The sequence below is a fragment of the Lampetra fluviatilis genome, chromosome 32, assembly GCF_964198595.1.
Source record: "Lampetra fluviatilis chromosome 32, kcLamFluv1.1, whole genome shotgun sequence".
NCBI lineage: Eukaryota > Metazoa > Chordata > Hyperoartia > Petromyzontiformes > Petromyzontidae > Lampetra > Lampetra fluviatilis.
In genome coordinates this window covers 11944050-11969730 of record NC_136306.1, presented here as the reverse complement: position 1 = coordinate 11969730, position 25681 = coordinate 11944050, and the positions used below count along the sequence as shown (strand labels likewise).

Below are 25681 nucleotides of genomic sequence, written 5' to 3'. Positions count from 1 at the left end.
AGTCAGATTGGCGATGCTTTGCGTTGCACCGCACGGGCGTGTTCTGTTTTGTGCTCGTCCCTGCTTGAGTGGCCCGGACTCGCGCGTGATCACATTTGAATGTTTTGAAAAGGTGCGAGGCAGCGCGGTGGGCTTAGAGCTTTCGTCGTGTGCCGTTGAGGCTTTCTCAAATGCCCTTTCCGCTTCGGAGAATGTCAGCCGTGTGTGTCCGAACCCCCCGAGAGCCTTGAGGAGAGTTGACTTTAGTTTTTATGTAACCCATAAAACCACAAGGTCACGATGACCGCACGCCTTCGTGTTTGCACTTCGTTCCTGCAACGTGCATTGCCGTTGCAATTGCCGAATTGCTCCAGAATGAAAAGCCTCGCGTTGCGCGCGCGTGTTCCCCGCACAAAGCGGCCACAGTTCTCCGCCTTGAGTTCACGTTCCCTTTCCCATCTCCCTGCAGCGTCCCGAAGGGAGAGCATCACCCCAAGTGACGCGGCCTTGGGCCCCGCGCTCTGATCAGGTACGCTGCCGTGAATCGGCCGTCTGTCTCCTCGCGGGTGGGGGCACATATTCGTGCTTATTCATCAAAATTGCACAAATAGCAGGAAAAAAATCAACACATTCGTCATTAACACTGGCCTGAAGGGACGAAATATGAATATATATAAATACACTACTGTAAGCAAGAGCACAGCAATGAGTTTGAGTTTTTTTAATTTCTTACACGTGTAGAGAAGCTCCTACGGACACTCGGAGACGAAGGTAAGTTCAGGGCTTTCGCCAGGGGTTATTAAAGACTTCACAAACACACACAAGGGTACACAACTCCCAGGGGCTAGGGCTCCTACTCTGAGTCCGGGTCCCTGCCGGCTAGCTCCGGTCTGTCTCTCTCTCGTGTCGGATCGTGGACTCTGCCGACTCCACCGAGCGGAGAGAGAAGCACCTCTACGGCTACCACCGGCTTCTCCCCAGACTCACCACTCGATCCCTCTCTCTACCCCTGGTTCCCTCTTCACCCTTCTCACTCTACCCCTTCCCACAGTCACCCCGCTTACGTCACGGGGTCTCCCTTAAGTACCCTAGGAGACGTGACGTCATCGCACTGAACGGCACACCTGACGTCACGTCCCCATTTTACTCCTCTACACACGGATGATCCCACTTAGCCAGTTGCCTGGCGACACGTCTTTCGCAAGGGAGCTCCGTGGTGCGTGAGCGTGGCAGCAACAACTGAAGGAAGGCGTCAACGTCGGCGACATTGCAGCGAACGAGTACACGGCCACTAAGGAATATTGGACAACTGACAGACGAGGTGTTTAAATGTCATAAACGAAACACAACGCAAATTAAACAAACTCATTTAAGAGCAAGATGCACCGGTAAATCGCTCGTTGCAGGTGCAAGTAAGCTCCTCGATATGTATTTAGCCCTTCCTCGTCGCTCTCTTTCTGGTGACAATGTGGCCAGTGGTCCTTCTCTATCGCACACAAGCTCTTGGCTGAAACGTCGTCATTATATATTTATTTATTTACTTCCCTTTTCGGGACGTATGATTGACAGAGTTTTTGCCACGTGTGTGTGTGCTTGCACTCCACTGCACTATACAACCCGAAGTCGAAGTTTCAGAACAGAAACCTGCCTAATTGGTTTTAAACAAATATGAAGCTGGGGTTGGTTAGGGATAAAGTTTGGTTCTGCCGCCAGAAACCTCCTCCTCCTCCCCCTTTGCCTCCACCTCCTCCTCCCCCTCCTCCTCTCCCTCCTCCTCCCCCCTCCTCACGTCTCAGACCGCAGCGAGGGTCGTTACTGTCACAGTCGGAGCTCATCGCCTGCTCTCCAGAATCGCGTTTTGCACCTTTTCCACGCCCATTGTTGTTGCTTCAGAATGGTGACTAAGAACGCTCACTCTACTCTACGGACCGCAACGACGTATACATGTAAAATTGAGTTTAGTGCTTTCAAGAATTCTGCACAATCTTTTCAGCAGACGGGATTTGATACACAGAGGCGGTACAGAGCGGGACTGAACGTAATGCCTCTATTCAGGCGCTGTCGGATAAAACATTCAGCAGATGTCTCAACGATCCAAACATAGCCGCATTTATTCGTAGAAGGTATACTTGGAGAGCTGGTCACGATTATATGAAGTTTATATTTAAATTTACGTAACAGCGTTGCCTTGCGATTCTTGGCAACATACCCAGGGTCTGGCCACGGTGTGCTTGGAGTGGAAGTGTTGTTGTTGTTGTGGTTGTTGTGGTTGTTGTTGTTGTTGCTGTGGTTGTTGTGGTTGTTGTTGTGGTTGTTGTGGTTGTTGGGATTCTCGTCCACCGCTGCAAGATCCCCCCCCCCCCACCGCCCCGATGTGTTTTCTGGCCGTGGCCACGTGGTGCCGAGCACGACGCCCTTCGACGACGTTGCGCTCCGCGTGCCGGGGAGCTTCGAACGACGCGCGTCGCAGCTCACGAGCCCTTCGCAGGGCTAATGCGGCAGAACCGTGAAGCCCTGCGCGGTGGCGGCGGTGGGCATTAGCGCCGCGGGTGATTTATAACCGTCGGCTTCGTGCGTTTTTCCTGCGCCGCCATTGATCTCCCGGCTCCGCGGGTCTTGCTCCCACAGCGCGATTACCCTCCCACAACGGGGAGTCACGCGCCGCGCGCCGCCGTCTGACCCACCTCGACGCTCGCTCAGCAATCGGAACAAAAGCGTGGGGACGGCAGAAGAGCGGAGGGGGGGTAGCCACCGTAATGTGCTGTCCTCTGGCCACCCGCCTCTAAATCCGTGCGGAGCGGTGCAACAAGCCCAGCTGCTCCAGAATTCCGGACCGTCTGGGTTAAAAAACACTCCAGATATGATTGGCGCAACATCAAAAACCGCCCGTTTTTTGCGCTTAATCCCACTAATTCTTACCCTTTCATAGCAATATCCAGACATGGAGCTCAGAGTTGTCCGGCTCTCGTCTAGACTATTGTTAGTTTAGAGTTGTATTGTAGTGGGTGGAACTTGAATAAACTGTTTACTGGCTCCGTGAGCTTATTCGAAATGATCAAACAATATTTTTTCAGCGCCAATCCCTTGTTTGGAATCTAAATGTGTCTCAGCGAGGCGTGTATTGTGAGCCACTTCCGAAATGCGGTGTATCAAACGTCGATGTTTGGTTGTCCTTCTGCCAAAATCCTAGAAACCCAGACTCCCTTTCTTTCCCCCCCTGCGTACAAAAGAATTGGACGGCATTCCCCCGCTACAGCAATTAATCGATTGCGTCTGCTGTATTCATCAAATCTTGCAGATGTTCAGCACGAATGAAAGCTCAAATTGACCCCATATTTAGCAGAGGTGTGGACTCGAGTCATGCGACTTGGACTCGAGTCAGACTCGAGTCATGATTTTGATGACTTCAGACTCGACTTGGACTTGCCTCATCTTTGACTCGACTTGACTCGGGACTCGAGAGCAAAGACTTGAGACTTACTTGTGACTTGCACAACAATGACTTTGTCCCACCTCAGAGGTGTGGACTCGAGTCATGCGACTTGGACTCGAGTCAGACTCGAGTCATGATTTTGATGACTTCAGACTCGACTTGGACTTGCCTCATCTTTGACTCGACTTGACTCGGGACTCGAGAGCAAAGACTTGAGACTTACTTGTGACTTGCATAACAATGACTTTGTCCCACCTCTGATATTTAGTATTCTGCATCCTACCTTTTTTTGCAATTGGCACTTATTACAGACATATACATATATAATTTTTTATTGTGTACGAAGATATATTCGTGTGAAATGTGTGCGTACTTTGTTTAATGTTTTTTAATGAAGAAAAAACGGTTGTGTGTGGCCATGGCCACAAGAGCATCGTGTTGCTGCTCAACTCCATAGGCGGGAAAACATTTTTGCTGAAGTTGATTCTAGAAAAGACGCTCACGTGCATGCATGCAGACAGACACGTGCACGGGCATTGTCAACAGACAGGTGGGAGATCAAGAGGATGCAGACAGATGACACACCCAGACGGAGACAGGACAGAGGCAAGGCCGTGCAGGCAGCCATGCAGACACACGCACAGACACGCACAGAGGGACATAGAACATGCGCACATTCATATAGCCAGGTACACACGCACAGAGAAGCACATTGGGTGGAGAGAGATTGTGCGTGCACTCTTACAGCCAGACCGTTACAAAGACAAAGATTCCCTTGTAGCCTTTAACAGGCTGTTGGGGCAAGTGCTGTTAGAAAGCGGCACCTATGAAGGGGGGGGGGACCGGCACACAAGAGGCTGGGGTGGCCAACGTCACCCACAGACGCACACGCAACGGAGGAAGACGACGCACGCACCACGTAGTCGGATGCAGGCAGACAGGAGGGAGAGGAGGGATCGTGCGTATGGCCAGACGAGACGGGCAGATTTGCAGGCTACAGAGTTGCAGAGGTACAGCCCGAGTGGAATGCGCAGTCGTGGCTCAAAGCCAGAGTGTTGGTGCACTGGCGACGGGTCGACGTGCCCCGCCACCCAGCCGCGGTGCCTCTGCTCGGTCCCTTCCGCCTGCTCGCTTCCCGCCGTTCTCACCGTTCTCACCGTTTCCACCTTTCCCATCGTTCCCGCTGTTCCCGCTGGCCTGGCTCCATCGTCATAAACTAAAACCTCGCGCCAGTCACGCGAGTTGAGAAACCCCAGTGAGGACAAGCACACCGAGACAGTTTGTGAATTATGAAAGAAAAGAGGAACACACTTCATTAAGTATTTTTGGGGGGTTATTTCAATGGTGGAGGTTTATTTTTTTACGAAACGCATTTAAAAACAAGCTTGGCGATGCGGTATCAGTGACGGGCCGTTATGCGGAATAGAAATGGTATCGGCAAAACGAAGCGTCCATTCCGCACCGTTGAACAGCTTTAATTCTAAGGCTTGTTTTTGCTTCTGTGCTTAATTTTATTGCAGTAAATGTGCATTTACACACACACTATTTACATGTGTGTGTGTGTCATTGCGGTTAGCGTAATGGTTAGCGCACTACCCTATGACCCCAGCGAGTCCATTGCTAACACAACGACTGGAACTGGTACCGACCCTAGGTCGACTCAGCCTTAAACGAGTACCTGGGGCAATGTGTGGAAACATCAGCACTGGGGAGGTATCGGCCGTGGTGCTGGCCACCCACCCCTTCGTGTGCCGTGCCGGCCTTCATAGCAGCACGCTAACAGCACTTGCCCCAACAGCTTGTTATGGCTATACGGGGGATCTTTGTATACGGGGTAATCGCTGCGTCGACTGTTCAAGTGCTGTGAGCGAGCGCCTCTGAAGGCCGCCACGCTGCTTTGGCTGCATAGCGATGGTCTTCGTCTCTGTGAAGGGAGGCACGCGGTGCAGGAACAATGGTGACCTGAGGTGGATTCCTGGTCATGGATAACAACATTACTCGAGTAGCAAGTGATATCCGAACCTGCCCGGGGCCTCACCTCGGTAAACGTATTTGTTTTGATGAGTACCAGGTGCAGTGTGTAAACATCAGCGCCGGACAAACGTCACCGTGGGAGAACCCAAGGTGGGCGCACGGCGTGCCTGGCACGCCGTGCGCTCGCGGGACGTCGCAGCCTGGCAGCGGTGCGCGATGACCAGCGGTTGTCACGGCAGCGCCACGCGGCGCTCGCGGAGCCGTGCGAGGAGCCGCGGACACCGGCACGGCTCGTCCGCGACGCCGCGTCTCCGGCGAGCGCGTCACAAAGCCGCCAACTCGGAGCGCCGAGCACGCAGAGGGACACAGAGGGCCGCCTGTCGAGCTTGCCGTGGCCGTGAACTGTGTGCAGTGTGTGCAAGTCCTGCAACAAACGTCCGCGAGTTTTACAAAACAGAGAGAAAATTGTGGCACGGGGGGGTGGGGGGGGGTGTTTTTTTCTGGCAGCGAGAGAGAGAGAGGGGGGGGTGCCGTACAAGTTGTGCCCCAGCGTCTGGCTCCATCCCAGCAGAGCGCAACCTGAACTGACACCGCAGTTAGCGCCGTTTCACCCCCCCCCCCCCATCGGTCTGTGTGTGCCACTTTGTGGCACTTTGTGCTTGGGCCACGGCAGGGGCCAAGTTGTCCCTTGGAAAAGAAAAAACAGAGGCCCCATTTAAAGCCGGTGACAAAATCTCCCAACGTGACGCACGCGCGTTGCTTGTGAGTCGCCAGCCGCCATGGATTGACGGGCCTCTGGAATGCTGATAACGCGATGCACGTGAAGCAAAAAGTAAATAAGCAAGCGTGGCCTTTGCCTGGCGACAGCTCTGGCTTTGTAAACACAAACGCAAAGGGGGCTGTGGACCACGTGCCGCTGCGTGTGTTGTCGTCACCGCTGCGAGATGTTCCCGTAAAGCAGCTAATTTTACAGCCGTGTCCTCCGCATTAACTGACCCTGCACTGACCTTTTGACTCGCGTCGAGCTTTAAAAACCGCAGTTGAGTGTGGAACCTAATCCGCACGATCGAGAACGGATGACGGATTTGGCATCGACCTTTATCACTTTATACCTCGGTACGTTTCCGTTTATCTAGATTATCTTTAATTGCGGCACTTTTCTCACTCTAGCTCGATAGATATCACGAGGCATCTACGGTCCCCTGTGCCGCCCTCCCAACCTACCCCCAGCCGCGTCCTCTTTGCCCTCTGAGGGCTCCCACCCCACCTCCCGGTACTTTTCCGACAGAAGAAGGAGGAGGAGGATCGCTTACAAAAAAAACCCCACTGCCTGCACGTTCCATTCATTCGTAGCGGAGGAGGGGGGCGGAGAGGGAGCTTGGTGATCGGGTGTCCCCGTCAACGCAGGCCGTTGTTACGCGGAGGCCCGCGGAGGGCTTGCGGGTCCACGTGACACGCGCCCGCAGCCCACTGAACCCTCCCGACCTCTCCACATCGACGCGTGGGCGGTGGTCACAGAGGGCCCTTAACCCGCATTCCCGCGCCCCATTTATCTCTCGCCTCCTCGCTTATCGAACTCGGCACGCGCCGCCGTCTCGTCCGCCCCGGCTCTTGGCCCCCCGCGGCGCCGCCGCCGCCGCCGCAGCCGCGGCCCCCCGGGCCGCCTCGCACGTCCCAGGAGGAAGGCCGCCGCGGCTCCGCTCGCTCGCCCGGCGTGCGTGCCGCTCTCGCCGGGGTCGTTCGCATCGCCGGGGGCGGCTCGAGGCGTCGTCCCGGGGTTGGCCAGGAGCGTGCCCGTGAGAGCCGGAGCTCGCCGTGTCGAGGGCTGCTCTGATGAGCCCCGACTGCGTCGCCGCTCGGCCGGGAAGGGGGGGGGGGTCATCATTAGAGCGGAGGTCTAATGACGCAACCGCGAGGCGGCCAACGCTCACCGCTGTGCACCGTCGGTCTGCGTTTTAACCGCGGTCGATTTAAAACACACCTGTGTGTACATATATACACTACGTATATTAACACACGTGTGTAGCGCTCTCTGTGTCCATGCTGCGTCTTTATTTATGCGACAACCGCATTTCGTATGCGTGCGATTATTCCGAAATCAGGTTTATGTACCACTGTCAGAATTCCTGAAGTGCAAATTTTCTACCAATATACATGAAAGTTTCTCTAATGTACCCGAATGCACAGGTTGGTTTATTGCTGTGTTCAGAAAATCACCGAATGGTGGAGGCGACGCGTATCGATGTGGGTCCGGGCAGGGCAGGGTGGCGGTGCGGCGGTTAGCGCACTCTGCTCTGAACCCGGTGACCCGAGTTCGATTCCCGGCCGCGTCTAAGATCAGTGGCGAGTGATATCTGAATCGATTGGTCGCGCCCTCCCTCCACCAGCCCGCCCTGAACAGCCTGGTGAAGTATGGTCAAACATCCACCATGGCCCACAAGGCGCCAGGAGGCTTGCATCCAGCAGCGGATTGAAAATGGGCCGATAAATATAATTTCAGGTACAACCATTAGTTTAGCGGGAACAGATTGGGGATTTTAACTGACACTTGGCTTTGTGATAGACGTGGCTTAGTTTAAAATATATATGTTCTTGGGTTATTGATTTTACCATGTATGTCATGAAAAAAAGGCAAAGACTCCCCGTATAGCCTGTAGCAGACTGTTGGGGCAAGTGCTCTTAGCGAGCACCTTGAAAGGCCAGAACAGCACCACCACGCCCGGCCGCCTTTGTCTCCCCAGTGGCGATGTTTACACACCGCACCAGGTACTCATTTGAGGCGGAGTCGTCCTAGGGGAGGCCCAGGACCGGTTCAGATAATCGTCACTGGTGTTGACCGTGAGCAGGAATTGAACTCGCGCAGCGCGCTGACCGTTATGCTACCGCTCCCCATGTATATAGCCCACACGCACGCACACACATACGCGCGGACACACACAGATCCAAACGAAGGCGTCCTCACAACACAAGCGTGCGAGATTGTAATAGCACAGGACACAAAACGTAAATGAAAATTGCCACACGCCATGTACGCACATCGTAAACGATGGAGCTCTTTCTGGCTATTTATTTCTCTCTTCACTTGACCCTGCAACCTGCAGGTTTTTGGCGATATCGACGCTACATTTATGCCCCCCTCCGTGTTGATTATGTTTGTGTGCTCTCCGTCGTCGGTGTGACTGCACCGCGCTGCCAGGCAGCGGGACTCGTAGCGAGCTCCCGCTTCACCCCGCGTCGCTGGGCTTACGCTCGCGTCCTCGTCATCTTCTCCGTGATATTTCACGACGGTGACGCCGATGCGTGTGTATTTGTCTTACGATGTATACCGGTCGTTAACATTTACATTAGTCACTGAACCGTTCGTAAAGGGTGGCAAATTTGACTAATTAAAGATCCGTTCACTTTTTATACCAATTTGGTAAAAATGGAAAGTACTCAATCGGTTCGTATTAGCTGCTATGACATTTGGTAAAGTAACATGGACTCACAAAGAACGTCGAACAAACGCTGAAAAGTGCCACGAAGATGCATGCTCAGAGTTCCATTGAGAGACACAGAGGAACACATTGATCGGAGAGCAAACACAATTTTGCACGCTCGCGAGAGGATGACCACTGTGGAGATGGAGGGACAATATCAGCTCGTGTGCAGGAGCAAGATGGATTGTGAGATTTGGTGGCGACGTGGGAGGGCGTCATCCAGCTGTGGATAGAGAATGGCCTATAATAACGGTGTGTGTTCAAAGCCTGCATAAATGTAAGGAAAAACTGATAAATTAGACATATACCCCCACGAGTATGCGCACTGCGGAGATGAAGATATTGAGATGGGCCTCTGTGTAAAAAGATTAAATGGACTGTGGCATCGGGGGTCTGAGAGAGATGGCAATTGATTCTGGGAAGTCTTCATCCAGCGGTGGATAGATCATGGCTGCTGATAATCATGACGCTGATTCTTCGCCACGAGAGTTTCCGTAAGCCAATCGATCGATGCCGTGAGATGAAGCCCCGACAATGCGTTTGATTAGTTTACAAGGCCCATTTGGTGGAGGTCTGTGACTGCTGATCGACGCACTCTTCCCACCAGAGATCTTCACGGCTGGGTCTCAAGTGGCAGCAATGGCGCACGGTGTTGAGCACTGCCTCCTCCCGTGTCGACCGAGGTTCTCTTTCAGACGTCCATGCTGACGAGCAGCAGATCAACAATTGCGTCGCTTCAAAATGAAAATCCGTGTCTTGACATCTTCTACTCCTCTTCGTCATCCGCTCCTTCTTCTTCTCCCTGGAATGCGCCCCGCTCACCCGGGGGTCTGCCTGGTCCCTGTCGCCACTCCGTCGCTGTCATGAGCCGTTCTCTCCACGGCGACTGCACCGTGCGTCGTGACCGATGTCACCGTGAGGTAGCTGCTGTGGTCACTGCTGTGGTCACAACAGCAAGGTAGCTGCTGCGGTCACTGAACTGTGCTTGGCGTTGAATAGACAATGCCTCAATCGTTTTGGCACATATTCTACAATAACAAGATGGCGATTATCAGGACACTATTACATTAACTAATCGCCATCCTAAATACTCAGTGGGTGAAAATGTTTAAAAACGGGGAGGCTTTTTAGTTACTGTAAGTCTTCTTAAAAAGTGTGATGTCCATGAATTCACTTCCCTAAAATTGAGCACAGCATTGAATGTGGCTGCACATATTGCAGCATTTCCTTCAAATAAATCATCATCATCATCTGCTTGTCATGATCCGCTGATCCTTGCACCGTCTGCGGTGAGACATAAATTCTCAAACATCGTGCAGAATGATCTGATGATTGCAATCTGCTTTGAGCGTTCAACATTTGTAAACAATAACTGTATCCATGGATTCTTATGATGTGGCCAAGTGTATGTCAAGATAAAAACCAGTTGAGTAAAGGAAGGTTTTGGCAGAATGTAGGCGTTTCAGAATATTAGACGTGATCGGAATCGTACGAATTACAACAAATCTTGCAAATTACCGAAAATGTTTTTGCTCACGTTACGTTCGGGCCCATGGAGCAAACAAAATTGTGCAAACAAAACATATCCCAACAGAGAGGGTAGCAACGGGGACGAAATGTAATTGAAGCTCGAATCGCAAATCCGAATCGTGACTATTCATGAAATCGCAGCGGGGGAGGAGAGTGGGGTGGAGAACAGTTCGAGGCGCGTGGCATTTTCGTCGATCGGTGCGAGAAGAAGGAACTCTTCGTTGTCGTTATTAGATTGGGTACGTGCGCGTTCACAGAAGTGAGATAAGAGTCTCTTATCTCCGACGGTTCCATTTTAGTAACATGCACCATAATCCAGGGGTTAAAGGGGCTACAACCTCGTGGTATCTGTCACAACAGATTGAATTACCCACCACTCTTCAATTACCCAGGTTGCCTTGCAAGCGCAATATAGCTTCATTATCTTCACCGGCCAAACGAACGTCCACATTTATGACCATTCGCATGGCATGTCAACGTTGTCATTGGTTAATGCTGCGATTGTTACGGGTTTATTTTACATTGTGGTAATAAGTAATTTTCGTGATAGTGGTGTTTTACTACTTTGTTCTTGGCATGATTGATAAGTAATTTTACATTGCCTTTATTTTATGATTACTGTTATATGGCGGCAGACAGGCTTAGTGGCCTTGGCAGAGTTACAGGACTTTTTTATTGTTGCATCGGAACTTCCTGTTCACACAATAACATTAAAGGAATCAAATTGAAGCTAAGTGGGTCTCCGTCCGTGAATTACGGTCACGCGTCTAGGGGCGCTTTAGTCCTGCGCACGTGTGACGAATGTTGACCCACGGTCACTCACGACAAGCTTTCACGCACGTGACTCAAGCCGTGTCCGATGCTTTGGACATTCAATGTGGACAAAGTGTGTGTCATTGTCGTGATTACTGGCACGGGGGACCTGGCGTGACACTGAACTACTTGGACACGTTGCAAATTAATACATTTAACTGCCAAGGGAAACCCTCCTGTTCATGTAGATGTGTCAAATTGAGTCAAATATAAGGGAAAGAAAATAATTTATTTGGGTTTATTTTTTATTTTGCAGTGTTCGGTTTGTTTTCTGATAATTTCAAGATGTGCAATTCTTGTTGCATAAACCACAGATGAGAAGTTGTAGTTATTGCTTTGAATTTTTGTTGACGTAGAGATTTCACGCAAGCTTCGTACAAATGATTACAACGGTTTCCCATTCATTGTGTAAATCATAAAATACTCAACAGTATACATCTACACACAACCGTTCCCCCCATGACAAACTCGACTCGAGAAAATAAATGCGAGTACTGCCGTGGATGTAGGCATAAATCTCGCCAAAGTGACACCCACCATACCCTCCACAAATTCCAACCCATTTTTATCATCATCTCTACGTACATTGTTCCTCTGTACCGTCAGTCTGAGGCCGGCTCACATTCGTGTCTAAATCCAGTCTGGACTGCTGGATTGTATCGCACAGCTGGGGCAGACCTGGACACTTTTTTATTGTTGTTCCTGAAATGAGGGATTCATGTCGGACACGTGGTCTATACTTGCAGGTCATTTTGGGTCACCAACTTAATCCCGAGCGACAAGACGATCTTAGCGAGTAGCGTCCAGCGTTGGAGGGGAGACGGCGCTGTCCGCACGGTTAGCGTTACCAATCACAGCACGAGGTGGCCGCTCCAGGTAGCTTTGTGACAACACCGCCGCGTTCACCTGGACTCCGCGAGTGACGCTTTACGAGGTGGGCGGTGATACAATAACAGAGCGGACCGCACGCGCGAGTTTTTCCACTCGCCCTGACTCCACTCACCTTTGACGTTGATAATGGGCTGAAATCCTCACGTGTGAATTAACCATTTAACTATGACCCCACTCCACCCCGCCGCCCCCTCCACCACGTGTTTCGATGAATTGCCACGAATCAATGTCACGATTTGATTAAGTAATCTATTCTACGTCAAGGTCACGGTGAATGCAGCAGCCTTTGGTGGCAACAGGGGTCAGCGTCAACACATCGGGATCGGCAGTCACTGATGCTCGCTCACGATTCCACCTGTTTTCGTGATCATAAGACTCGCTTTGAACCGAAGAATCGGCGCATGATCGTAATATTAGCGGACATCCTCGCCACCTTCTTGCATGTCGAGCGTGAGTTTTGATGCCACCCTCGTTTTTCTGACTCTGGTTCGAAATGGCGACCAAGTCACATTGACCAAATCTGTGGAAACGCAGCAGCGCTGTGCTGGCAACCCGAGTTCGCCCTCGGATTATATTATTATTATGATGTGGCTCATGGAACACGCGACGAGATTATTCACGACAACGATCCCCTCCAAGTGGTCAATTCAATATTTTCGTGAGATCTTCCAGGCGATTTGTTTTTCCCAATGACACAAATACAATAAACCTCGCCGACCAGGGAAACCATGTCAAAGAGACATCTTCCAGTCCCCACGTCAACACACACAAGATGTTCCTGTCATGGGAACGGTGCGTGAACCTGATAATGCACCTTGCGTTCGATTAACATCAAGGGGGCGCTGGAGCAGGAGGCAAGCACCATCGCTGTAACTGGAGCTCTCCCCCCCACCTCACTCCAACACGGGATCATCAGTCCGTGACGGGGCATGGAACGTTACAGCGGAGCCCCGTAAGCCAGCCCCACCGCACGGCGTCCGCCCTCCACGTTGCCGAGAGGCCGCGGCGAGCGCACACCCCGCCGCGTCTCGTGACTTCACGGCCACCCGACCCGCTTCGTGCGTACGGCCTCATCCTGTGGCCCCCGTCACGTGGCGTCTATAAATAGCCCGCCGGGCTTGGCGCTGGCGAGGATCGCGGCGCGGCGTCTGTTTGACGCAGCGTCGCCAGCGATGGGCTACGGGCGGCGAGGCCGTTGTTATTAAAGCTGCACCGGCGTAAGTTGCGAGGGGTTGAATGGGACGGCCGGACCAGTGGAGTTGCGGGAGATACGCACCAGATGCCGTGGGTCACCGTGCAGCCGCTCCTCCGTGGCTGGGCCTTCGCCCCCTTCCCCCCATCTGTGTCCTCACCACTTACGTGGATGTCCCGCCCCAGTCTACGCCACCCCGTGCAAGAGCCTAAAATGAAAGTGGTGCATTCACCCTTTCTGGTTTGAACCTCGGGTGACAGCTCATTCGCTTTATTATAGCCTCCTGTTCCGCAGAAGAGACCCATGATTTAATTGCAATGCGCATTGTATTAGCACCTTTGTATGAACACAACTTAATACACTAATGCGATTTTAATGATACATGACTACCTCGTGATTAATTTGGGTTTTTTAAAAATAATGTAATTGAGTTTTAATTGGAAGCTGTTTAAATTTGTAGTGATTTTGGCAAAAATGTTGGCCATGATGTGGCCAGGTGGCTGCCTCCCAGGCGGTCCGATCGCTTGAGTCGGCACTGCTGAGATCCAGGGTTCACTTCCAGGGTTCACTTCCAGGGTTCACTTCCAGGGTTCACTGCCAGGGTTCACTTGCAGAGTTCACTTCCAGGGTTCACTTACTTCCAGGGTTCACTGCCAGGGTTCACTGCCAGGGGTCACTGCCAGGGTTCACTTACTTGCAGGGTTCACTGCCAGGGGTCACTGCCAGGGTTCACTTACTTGCAGGGTTCACTGCCAGGGTTCACATCCAGGGTTCACTTACTTGCAGGGTTCACTTACTTCCAGGGTTCACTTACTTGCAGGGTTCACTTACCTGCAGGGTTCACTTACTTGCAGGGTTCACTGCCAGGGTTCACTTACTTGCAGGGTTCACTTACTTGCAGTGTTCACTTACTTGCAGTGTTCACTTACTTGCAGGGTTCACTACCAGATTCCAGCCATCCATGATTAATCCGGATTCTTAATTGTAGCAAGTGAATGGTATTAAGATCGGAATGCCCCCCCACCCCTAGCAGTCATTCATATTTTGGTTGTTAACTTAATGAGGAAAAATTGTCACTGAAAATTACGAGTCTCGGTTTGATAGCCACGGGGTCAACATCTCTATAGCAAGGTATAGGAGACATTGCAGCTCTCCACCCCTCTCCTAGTGTGGATGATAAGAGGTCACTTGAAGAGATCTCAAACGTAGTTATGTGTTATCTCCTTCTGCAGACCACAGGAATTGGCCCACAGATCAATGATCTGTGCAGTCAGAGTAAAGGCATTTGATAGTACAATTTTATTAAAATTGGTAAAAATATTTTTTTTTACTTTAAAATATTTACTAAAAATGGCAATTTTACACAGCGCCACACACATTGCATGCTCAACGCAATGGCTACGTATGACCAAATCATCGTGAATGTGTCCCATCTCCTCAGAGTTTGAAAGCTAAGCAGATCTGAACCTGGTTAGTACTTGGGTGGAAGACTACCTAGTGCCAGGTGTTGTAGGCTTTTGCTGCCAAGGTGGCAAAAACAAGGACGTACAGCTATAGATTCTTGAATCCATCTGTGCAGAGCTTTGACTGTTATCCCCTCGTATGCGTGCGGTTTTTTGTGGGTACTCCGACTTCTTTCCATGAGCCAAACAAAAATGAACGACATAGGCCAAACATCCCAATGCAGAATCCTCCTGAATAAAGCCTTGAGACTCATGACGGAATGCCAGGGTAAATAAACAGCATTATTACAGTTGTTTAACTCGAGCCTGAACGAGATATCTGGCTTTATTTATTATTTTGATATAAAATAAAAATGTGAATGTTTAAAAATGTTTCCACGTTAGTATTGGCCTTCTCTCAAAATCCTTTCTCTAACACGCTTAATTTATCTAAGCTCGGCTCCAGTAATAGCTATTTAGAGCTCTTCAATCCTTAAACATGATATCTATTGCATAGAGTGAGACCAGAGAACGACAGAGATGCCTAGCCACGCGGAGGCTCACCATTGGCAAATAAATTACTCTTACGGTGATTAAATCTGACAATAAAATTGCGTGTTCCATAAAGGGCTTCACACCGACACCACGACGCCCTTCGGTGTTGTTTGCTTTAACAATTGCATACTTTTGTCGGTCATGAATCTGGTTGAGGATAACGTGTTGTTCGATCGTGGTTTGTTTTTCAACTCGGCCAAGAACATTATATTCGTAGCCCATCTGGCTCACTCTTTCTCCTTATTAATGCCTCATTGGGTGCTTCTTTTTTTAGCAGCAATTGCAGCCGTGAAGGTGTTGAACATCTCGCACTGACTAACTGCCACCTTCCCACACGCGCTTTCCTCTGCTCTCAACATCTCCAAGCATGCCCCACTCTTCAATTCACAGTCTCGCGCTGGAATAGCGTGTAGAGCGTTAGAATTGCACGTGTGAATTCTGACGCTGGACACGCTTAGCTGTGTACATGCGCTTGGGCGCCTCTGTAATCCATGTGCTCTGATTGTGCTCCATCCCGTTTGTGACATTTGCACGGAGAGTTGACAGACCTGTGGGGGTACGCGGACAGGTGATAGCCCGATCGGGGTACACGCAGAGGTGATGTGATAGGTCTGATAGCAGTGTACGGACAGTCGATAGCGCTGGTAGCAGTAAGCACGACAAGGAAAGTGTTGGGCATCACTACTCTGCGATGATTTTGCAGCAAAATAAAAGCAGTTTTCCGCCAGTAAAAAATAATGTGTACCTTGCAGGGCTGTTTATTTCACAACGCACAAAGAGGTGCATGGCGCGCAGGGAAGCTCTCGGCCTCAATCAGACCACTGACTCCGAAGAAGTGCTGTGTGTGGCCGCGTCGCGGACGAGGCCACGTTGCTGTGTGCAGGGTTCAGCTGCTGCAGAACAGTTTTGGAAATCCAAACTTTTACTTTCCCTGCAGGGCTTCAGCCTCGTCATTGATTACTCAAAAACACATTGGACCCTCTTACATCAAGGCCCGTTTGATCACAACTATCCGTGCTATAATTACTGTGCAGATCTAGTTTTCCTTCAACTCTGACCAATGACAATACATTATTTGGTAAATGGAGGGTTTTTGTTTTCATTCATTAAATACTCTAGAGTGTGTGTGTGTGTTTCACGGTGCCACTACGCAGTTCTTTCGCTGTTTGGAACACTGGAGCACAATTCAATTTGGGTTTGGGCAGAGGCACACGAGAAGGTCTTACGCCTGTTTCTGAAGAGGCGGGGGGAATCTGCAATGCTTATTTAGAAAACAGGCAAGTTGCTTAGCTTGCAGCTGGTCTCCGTGCCAGCAAGCTGTCCACACGGCTCCGTGCTTTCTTTGGGTTTATGCAAACACTCACCCGCCGCGGTGACCGTCAGGCCGAATTTGCAGGCCCATTTCTTTCCCAGTTTGATAAAAAGAAAAACACGAAAAAATAACTCACAAACGTATTTTCGGGATGTGCCACGTGCTGCGGTCTTCAGGAACTGGCTCTAGTTCCTGAAGGAGCTCCCGGCACGAGGAGCGAAACGTCGGACGCCGTGCCGAACAACGAGCGGTGCGACCCAAGGGCGCGCCGGGGAGCCGTGCGGCGCGACCGTGGCCACGGACACCCACATTTACAATTCGGTCCCCGTTTAGAATTGCACGCTTTTGCCGTAATGCTACGAGGCGAAGACGTTTCTGTTCAAAAGTCTGCAGCTAGCAGTGCATCACGCTGCGTCGAAGAACAATCTCGGAAGATGGTGTCGCCAAACTGCATCTGGAGTCGCCTTCAATCGACGTCTTCTTTGCCCATTTTTTGGTGGCCACACTTTTCATAATGCCCTGAACAAGAGCGACTGTTGCACGTCAATCGAACTGAAATGGTTTCATTCTCAGAGTTGGGATAAGCCAAATTAGGTGCAGAAGCCAAATTGAATACGACACGATGGCTTCGTCTGCAGTCATCGGTGACCGGGTGAGACCACAAAATCGCTATGCTTGACAATCTGGTTTCATCATAGGCGGCTGGAAGCCAGAATCCAACCCAGTGCCCCAGCAGTGGCGGCTCAGCCCTCTGACCCCAGAGCCAGGCGGCCACTGATTGCCGGCTGCCAGAGTGACGACACCACCAGGCTCGTGTCACCTCTCTCCCCGCGCTCCCCGCTCGCTCACCTCTCTCTCACCTCTCTCACCTCTCTCCTCCCTCTCTCACCTCTCTCCCCTCTCTCCCTCTCTCTCACCTCTCTCACCTCTCTCCCCTCTCTCACCTCTCCCCCCTCTCTCCCCTCTCTCTCCCCTCTCTCACCTCTCTCACCTATCTCCCCTCTCTCACCTCTCCGTGCTGCTGTTTTTACCCCCATTTACTGCCTCCCACGAGACCCAGGCCCCCACCCCTCACCGCTCCTACCTACATCTCCTTACCAAAAGCCGGCTGAGTGCTTGCGTAAGAACAAACTGGAAACCTGACGTGAGCGAATGTGCTACTCTTGCCGGGTGATTAATTGTGAAATTAAAAGGCCGTGAATGCTTCACTCGAGCGGACGGTGGAAAACTACAGCTGTCGAGTCGAGCGCGTCCAGTTGGTCACCGCTGATCCAATCGCAAATACACTTTGCCATCGTTATTTTATTTATTCGCGTATTTATCTCACCGATCGTAACCTACTTTCTTCAGAGCTAGCCCACATTACATTTATTGCTTAGATCATTGCAGTTGAAATTTTCCACGGATTTTGAGGTCAAATCGGCTGGAGGGGTCTGCAGTTGTTTGGGGAAATGTGCTTAGGAGTGATAGCTTGTGGCGTCCGTAAGGGTACAATGTTGCATTCAAAAGTGCGACATGGACAATTGTAAAAAGGATACAAAATATGCAATATCACCCTCACCTAACTTCCGTGTCATGGATAGAGAGATAAATTGTATTTATCCATGGCATGCTACCAAAGTCAGTCTTCGACTAGAGCCCACACAGTTTTGTAATAATATTTTGTAATAACAAGCCGCTTGAAATCTCGAAATGTATTTCGCGTTGTGTCAGCATTCATGTGTTTGTAAAAGCGAGTGCAGATTAAACATAAGCTGGGGAAGAGAGAGAGATTATGGCTGTCGTGTCTTCGTTGTTGAAACCTTTGCGTGTCTTGTAGTACAGCGCTGCTGTTTAGATTTGTTGGTGTGTGCGTGTGTGTGCAAATCGCTTCTGCCGGCATGAATGATAGAACAAAGTTGTATTCCACCATCACAAGACCCCCCCCCCCACACTACCATCAGTGGCAGAGCACAGAACATCCTGGGCAGCATCACTCATATTCTGTAGCACGAGACAGCAGACGATGTGTGCCCATGTCTCCTTCGATGTATGTAACTGGGTACAACTGAAGCAAGTCTGAATTCACATTTCGGATAAAATAAATAAACAAAACGTATACTAGTTTCGGTGATTGTGTTGAGATCAACACAAACGCTCCAGTTATATTTATTTATTTACTTCCTTGGCGAAACCTATGCCTTGAAGGTCAAGTCGTTGCCCACACGATTATAATCGGGACGTTGGTGACGGACTGTGGAGGGCTTTTTCCAGCAGTGGATTAGTCCTGGCTGACGACGATGACGACGATGATGACGACGATGATCACCATTGGCGATTATACGAGCGGTCTGTGAACGTGTATTGCGTCTCATTTTGAAGTGCACCGTCATGCGTGAGATGTCGTGTAATCTAAAAGCGATTGCCGTTGTTAAGGGCACGCTTGTGGTCTAGTTTGTGATTTCAGATTACTTTGTCTGCTTTGTGTCACATTCTCAGGCAGCGATCCATCCGGTTAGTCGTGATGAATACTTTGTGAAAATCACATTTTTTTAAGCAAAAATCTAATCACATTCAAACAACAAAGTCGTAACATAAAAAATGGAAACAAAAATGCAATTAGTTTAATTTTAAACATTCAAACCGAGCTGGATGTCTCGTCTCTGGCCCGAAGCTACAAAGCAAAGCTACTTTTTTACAGAAAACAACGAACGCTGCTTTGAGCTGTTGAATATTAAATTGCAGTGTGTCGCATCTCGCGGTACGCGTGTTAGCAATTTTCAACATGTGCGTTTTATTTTGAAACCAAGACCACCCAGTATCACATGATGTGGGACACCATCTTTCCAAAAACATATTTTTACTGAATGGCTGTTTGCTGGATTTCGTGTTTTTTGCTGAATTGCTACTCAAACAACAACAATGTTTAGCAACTCTGTAATCTGTTTAAATTGCGTGGTAAATATCGGTGTTATTGTAACGGGTCTCGTTTCTTGTCTCTGGGTTTGTGCGCGTGTGTGTTTTTGTCATATGTACAGGACAAACAACCCTGGGTTTGAGAAAGGACAAACATTGTTGCAATACATGTTTGTGGACAGAGGGTCAGAGTAGGCTTTTCATGTGAGGGACACACCGTGTACCGTATGCTCTGGATTATAAGACGCTTTGAAAAGTAAGGCGCACCCAAAACGTGCGTCCGATGCTAATGCAATTGCAGAACTTTTATCAAACACACGCACACGCACCACATTCTAGATCGCACCCGCAATACAGGGGGGGAGGGTGGTGGTGGTGGCGGAAAGTGCCTCTTGTAGGGTGATTACGGTTGCAATTATTGTGGCTGCCATAATTTTCAGGAGGTGCAGTTCCCCCCCCTGCGGTCGGAACTGCTGTGAACAGGTGCATTGCCCGTCGGGCGAACTTTTTTCGTGCCATACAATTAGTGCTCGTTGTTTACATGCGAAGTTGCACTAATTACAAAGGCATCTGAACATTCCGTTAAGCCCTGGTGAATTGAAAAGGCTGGCATGGATTCCCTTGCCAAATGGAGTGGTGCCAGATGGAATAGAAGGCGAACGTCAATTAAAACTTGTATTAGGTGTAAACAGTTGTGTGTGTGTGTTTTTAATGCAATATTCAGAGGAGGTCTTTGTGTGAAATTGTCATGGCCCAAAGGTTTTATACTGAATTAGAATAATAATTTTACTCAGAATGGTCTCTCGCTGAGGTGTCACGGCTCCCTATGGGGGCAGTGAAATGTTGGACGACATTCTTTAGGTTTGTTTTAAAGTTTGTGAGGAAACCGGAGTTGCTGGAAGAAAAACAACCCCACGCAAATGACGAGGCAGCACTCAGCGGCCACACAAATTGGCCAGCAACCCGCTTTCTGCACTGCATCGCTTGCTGTTGGGCGCCAGGCGAATGAGACAAGATGGCTCATTTATTATTTCGATTTCCATCAAAGCAGAGCTCGAGGCATGTCACCGAATGCAACACATTTGAAAGTTTGGTTGCAAATAATGTTGTACATGAATGTACGAAAATGAACATTGAATGCTTGCGGAAGTAATTCGTGCCTGTCGCAAGATGAATATACTTGTCCAAACTTTTGCAAAGGCAATACCTGGCGATGAAATACGTATTGTTTGTCAGCATGTACATGATATTGGAAAATATAACGTCGGTTTGCAGAGGGCAGCTGGTGATGGCGCATGTTGACATTGTGTGAAAAACAAGACCCTGCGGCTTTATTTATTTATTAATATTTGGGACGCTTTGACAAAAAGGAGATAACGTGGGGCGTTGTTATTCTGCTCCTTGGCAGCGCGTGACACGGCGGGCTAACCCAGCGGTCATCGCTGACCCACCTTTAGTGGTCGACCTGAGATCACGGCCCTCCACGTGCGGGAATACCACAAGGGTAGCCGCCGCCGTTGTCACGAGGAGACCAATCCACGTGTGAAACGAGCAGACCTCTCACCTGCCGATTGGCCCAGCGTTGTGACGAACGGTGACGAACGGTGACGAATGGCGTTGTGATGAGCGCCCCAGCGGAGCGCTGTGCAAATTGGCGTGACGAAGCATCGGCTATAGTTGGCGTGTCACAGTGCATCTCTCCGTCGATCAAAATAGATTCTTGGGCTAATGACACAATACATTGATTCAAGCGGGGTGTGGAGGGGACATTGGGAAAGAGGCTGTTGTTGGTGGTGTGAGAGCGAGTGGGGTGGATATCTGGTTTAAGTCGAGTAACTGACAAGTACATGTGCAGCAGCAATGTATAGCAATGTGCAACAGCAGTGTCTAACAATATGCAGCAGCAGTGTCTAACTGTGCAGCAGGCAAGTGGTCAAGGCCGCTGCTGTGTCCCTTCATTGCCCCGACAAAAGAACGCAGTGCAAGTGGGAGCATCCGCTCTAAATCGGTGCTGTTGCTTCACAGGAGGTGGTGGTTTGTGGGCTCCGTGCCTACCAAGCAAGGGGCTAGTCTGTCGCCTTACTTGCAGTCACGATCCTGTAATACTGTGCACTTTGTAACATCTACAATTCGTAGTTTGGCGCTGTTTCATTTGTCCGTGTTAGCTTTCCTCCATTGGAGGAAGCCTCATGAATGGCCGCCACTGTTCACATTCGCCTGTTTGTAATCCTATCGTGTGCACTGAAGATAAACTAAACGCTGTCAAATTTTATAATCCCTACGCTCACCAAGGGAAGCTTCGTCACCGATTGGCATAACACTTTTTCAGGAGGGTCCTGCAAAGTATGTTTCCATTGAGGAACCTTGCCAAACGTGATGTAAACACTTCCCATCGAATGTAGCTGTACTTGCATTCGACTTAAAAAAAATAACAACTGACAGAAAAAACTGAAATACAAAGATTGGCAAATATACAATTAAAATTGCAATGAAGGTGACGTGCAAATACGTGGTTTTGTGTGTGAAATCTAATCTCGATTTGAAGTTTTCGTGACTGCAGGGATCCATACTCTTTGGTTATTTCGGTAAAGTCACGTGGGTAGAAAATAAAATAAATTAAATCACGACGTTTTGGGCGCAACACAAGCGTCCGTCATCAGGTGGGACAACCACAGCAAGGAGAAATTGCTGAACCAAAGAGTGTGTGAAATCTGTTCTTAAAACTGCGAGTGGTTTGCTACTGAAATGAGCGGTCACGTTGCATTTGCGCACCAAGTTTGAGTCGTGTTGTGTCTACAAGTGAGGCTGCCCCAAAGCACGACCGTGTGGCTGGTCCTGGCCACCAGGGCAGTCGAGTGAAGCCTGACCTCTGTCGGGCAGCGTGGGCACACGGCACTCCCTAAGTGGGTGATGATGCAACCTCTTAGTGTGTTTGCGTTTCTCTTTGTATGGGGGTGTGTGTGTGTGCTTCTGGAGAAGCTTGTTTAGCTTATTAAATCGTGAAGGACACAAATCACCTCTAAGTTTATATCGTGATAGTTGTCCACTTGATGTATTTTGAGATGCTGGCGTTTTTTAAAAATATTTTTCCTCATTGCATGTTATTGTATTTGTATAGGTGATGATGATCGATAAGACATTCCACCCTTATTATCAGCGGTACGAGTGTGTTATTCTGCAAGATTTTTTTGTGACCAAAGAACTATATTTATAGAAGTAAAATACAGGAGATATACTTGTACATGGGAGGTGGAAACATGATAGGATATGGGATGCAGGGCCTGCATATGTATTTAGTGCAAAACCAATGGATACATTTGCATAATAAATATATAAATTATCGTTTCAAATTTTCACTCATCATGTGAGTCATTGTTCAACCAGCGTGCGGAATGAATTCGACATTTTACTGCAGAATCTTTAGTAAATGAATGCACTTCTCGTTGATAAGGGATGTGTTTATTATACTGCATATACAGGTCTGAAGTGCTGTGCCCAACCAATGTTTGTTTATCTGGCATGCATCTGGGGTGCAACGACGAACGGTGTCTCGAGGTATGTACATATTTCCAACCATTTTAGCAACTCAAATGAGAGCCACGAAAGTATGCAAAGCATCTTTCCTTTGTTGTCGTTTCTTGCGCACTGAGCTATGTAACTTCCCGTCGTGCCCGCTTGTGTCAGACCGAACCCAGCATGACCGTGGTGCATTCACCCGCCATGGGAATCAAGGGTGCACATCAAGAACCGCCAACGCGTTTCGCTGTTACATGCAACATATATATACCCATTAAGATAGAATGTATTATGATAAAGTGTGCAGTATCATGTAGTAGTACACATTCATGATTTTGAATTCTGAGAAGAGTTTACAGTCCCGTTTTCAATACACTGCTGTTTTTGAATCAAGTTCAGGTTACGTTTTTTTACCAAAGCCACTGCACCACTGCACGACCCCCCCCGGAGGGAGTGATAGAATCGTGTCGCTGGGTGATGTAAATTCTGTATTTTGTGGCACGGACATGATTTTAAATATGTAGATAAATGACTCGATCCACATACTTCAATGCTACGAATGCCAACACACCCCCAGGGTATTGTAGTGGGTAGGGTAGGCATGTAAATACTCAATAAACAAGTTGAATAAATTAGAGTATGTATATTCTTTGTGTCTTTCGGTAAAGTCACGTAGTAACTTTACCGAAAGACCCAAAGAATATTAATTCCTGCAGTCACGAAAGCTTTAAGTACGTAGCCAAACGTACTAATCGGAGGTGCTAATTGTTGGAGAGTAGTCCAATAGGACGCCTTTCAATGAGACGGAGCGACTAAATGAGCGCGTAAGGTGCTAGGTGTGGATCTATGGCAGCATAGTGAGAGATGGTGATGGATTGGGGAGGCCTTCATCTGGCTGTCTTGGCCGTGGCTGATGATGGCTTGGTGGGAGAGCGTGGGAGATAGTTTGTTGGGTGTGAATATATCTCTACTTGACGACCTCGTGCCGACAGACCAATCTTACCTTGCCTGTTACGTCTGGCAGGTCACCAACATTAACGAAAGCAAGGGTGACACTGCTGATGCAAATAATCCTGACTTGCGTGTCAAACAAAAGTGGATGTTTGTTGTTGTTTCTCGTTCGGAATGAATGCTGCTGAACTCGTGTACACTCCCCAGCAGGCCATTGGGCCAACGAGGTTATGTAAGAAGTACTTTGAGCGTGCGTGTGGAGAGACAGGCACACACAGACACTGCGCTTGTGCATGAAGGACATTAGACACACTGTGTGTGTGTGCCTTTTCGCGTTTTGGCAAGGGGGCGGGGCAAACAAGCTCGTTAATAACATTAACCTGTTAAATAACGTAATATTATTAATAACGTGTTAAAATACGTAATAATAGTATTAACGTGTTAATAACGTAATAATATTAATACTATTTACGTGTTGAAGCAAACAGACAGTTCACCGCCGGACGATCTAACTCAGTTGAACAGGCCGCTGTAGACACATTATTGTCGAGGCTTCACACACCCCCCCCGTTTCCTCTGCGTACATTGTCAGTAGCCCCCCACTCCCCCCATAAAAGCGGTCCGCGTTTGGTTTAACCCCTCCCCTCCCTAAGAGTATTAACCCCTCCCCCCTTCCATGCGTATGTACTGAATGGATGGCCCCAAAGCGGGGCTGGGCGTGTTGGGGGCGGGGCGAGATGAAGGCGGGGCTTGTCGTGTTGGGGGCGGGGCTTGGTGTGTAAGGGCGGGGCTGGGCGTGTTGAGGGCGGGGCTTGGGCGTGTTGGGGGCGGGGCTGGGCTGTTGGGGGCAGGGCTTGGTGTTTGGGGGCGGGGCTTGGGCGTGTTGGGGGCGGGGCTGGGCGTGTTGGGGGCAGGGCTTGGGCGTGTTGGGGGCGGGGCTTGGGCGTGTTGGGGGCGGGGCTTGGGCGTGTTGGGGCGGGGCTTGGGCGTGTTGGGGCGGGGCTTGGGCGTGTTGGGGGCGGGGCTTGGGCGTGTTGGGGGCGGGGCTTGGGCGTGTTGGGGGCGGGGCTTGGGCGTGTTGGGGGCGGGGCTTGGGCGTGTTGGGGGCGGGGCTGAGTGTGGGGGCGGGGCTGCCTCGCTATATAAATACCAGTCGCCGTGTTCATTCTCTGTTGTTCGCCCGTGCGTTGCAAAAGTTTGCACAGAACGCAAAGGCGTAAAATTGAACATCTGCAAATATCTGCTGCGGCACAAAATAATAAAGCAACGTTTGTTCGGTTTCAGTTATAGTGAGGTTTGATTTATATATATTGTTTGGTTTCCACTTAAGTACGAAGCTGTTTATTCATTTATTTGATTCTTTTATAGCCATCGGACTTACGTAATAACTGCTGTTCTCTGGTTTACTACATTTGGCGAACAGCTCCAGAACTAACGAGGTAAGGTGATATCCCTTAGCTCTGGACCATTCGTGCCTGCAATGGCACAACTATGTAAACCTGCTGTGTGTGTGTCGGTAGAGAACAAAGCGCTGTGTGTGTAGACTTGCATCTGGTGTGTTTCATTCACTACAGGCGCTGTGTGTGTGTAGACTTGTATCTGGTGTGTTTCATTCACCACAGGCGCTGTGTGTGTGTAGACTTGTATCTGGTGTGTTTCATTTACCACAGGCGCTGTGTGTGTAGACTTGTATCTGGTGTGTTTCATTCACCACAGGCG

At 49.7% G+C, this 25681-nt stretch overlaps 1 protein-coding gene across 3 annotated transcripts in view; it reads left to right on the top strand.

Annotated features, from left to right (window-relative positions):
* LOC144943776 (sodium-coupled neutral amino acid symporter 2-like) overlaps positions 1-25681 on the top strand; it is a 70004-nt gene that overhangs the window by 12877 nt on the left and 31446 nt on the right. The window contains exon 2 of one of the 3 annotated variants that reach the window (XM_078871603.1): positions 449-508. The exons of 1 other annotated variant lie outside the window; for it this stretch is intronic. The gene's annotated coding sequence lies outside the window, so the exon portion shown is untranslated. Of the gene's footprint in view, positions 1-448; positions 509-25145; positions 25402-25681 lie in introns of those variants that run through there. One more of the 3 variants, XM_078871605.1, reaches the window with a different exon arrangement.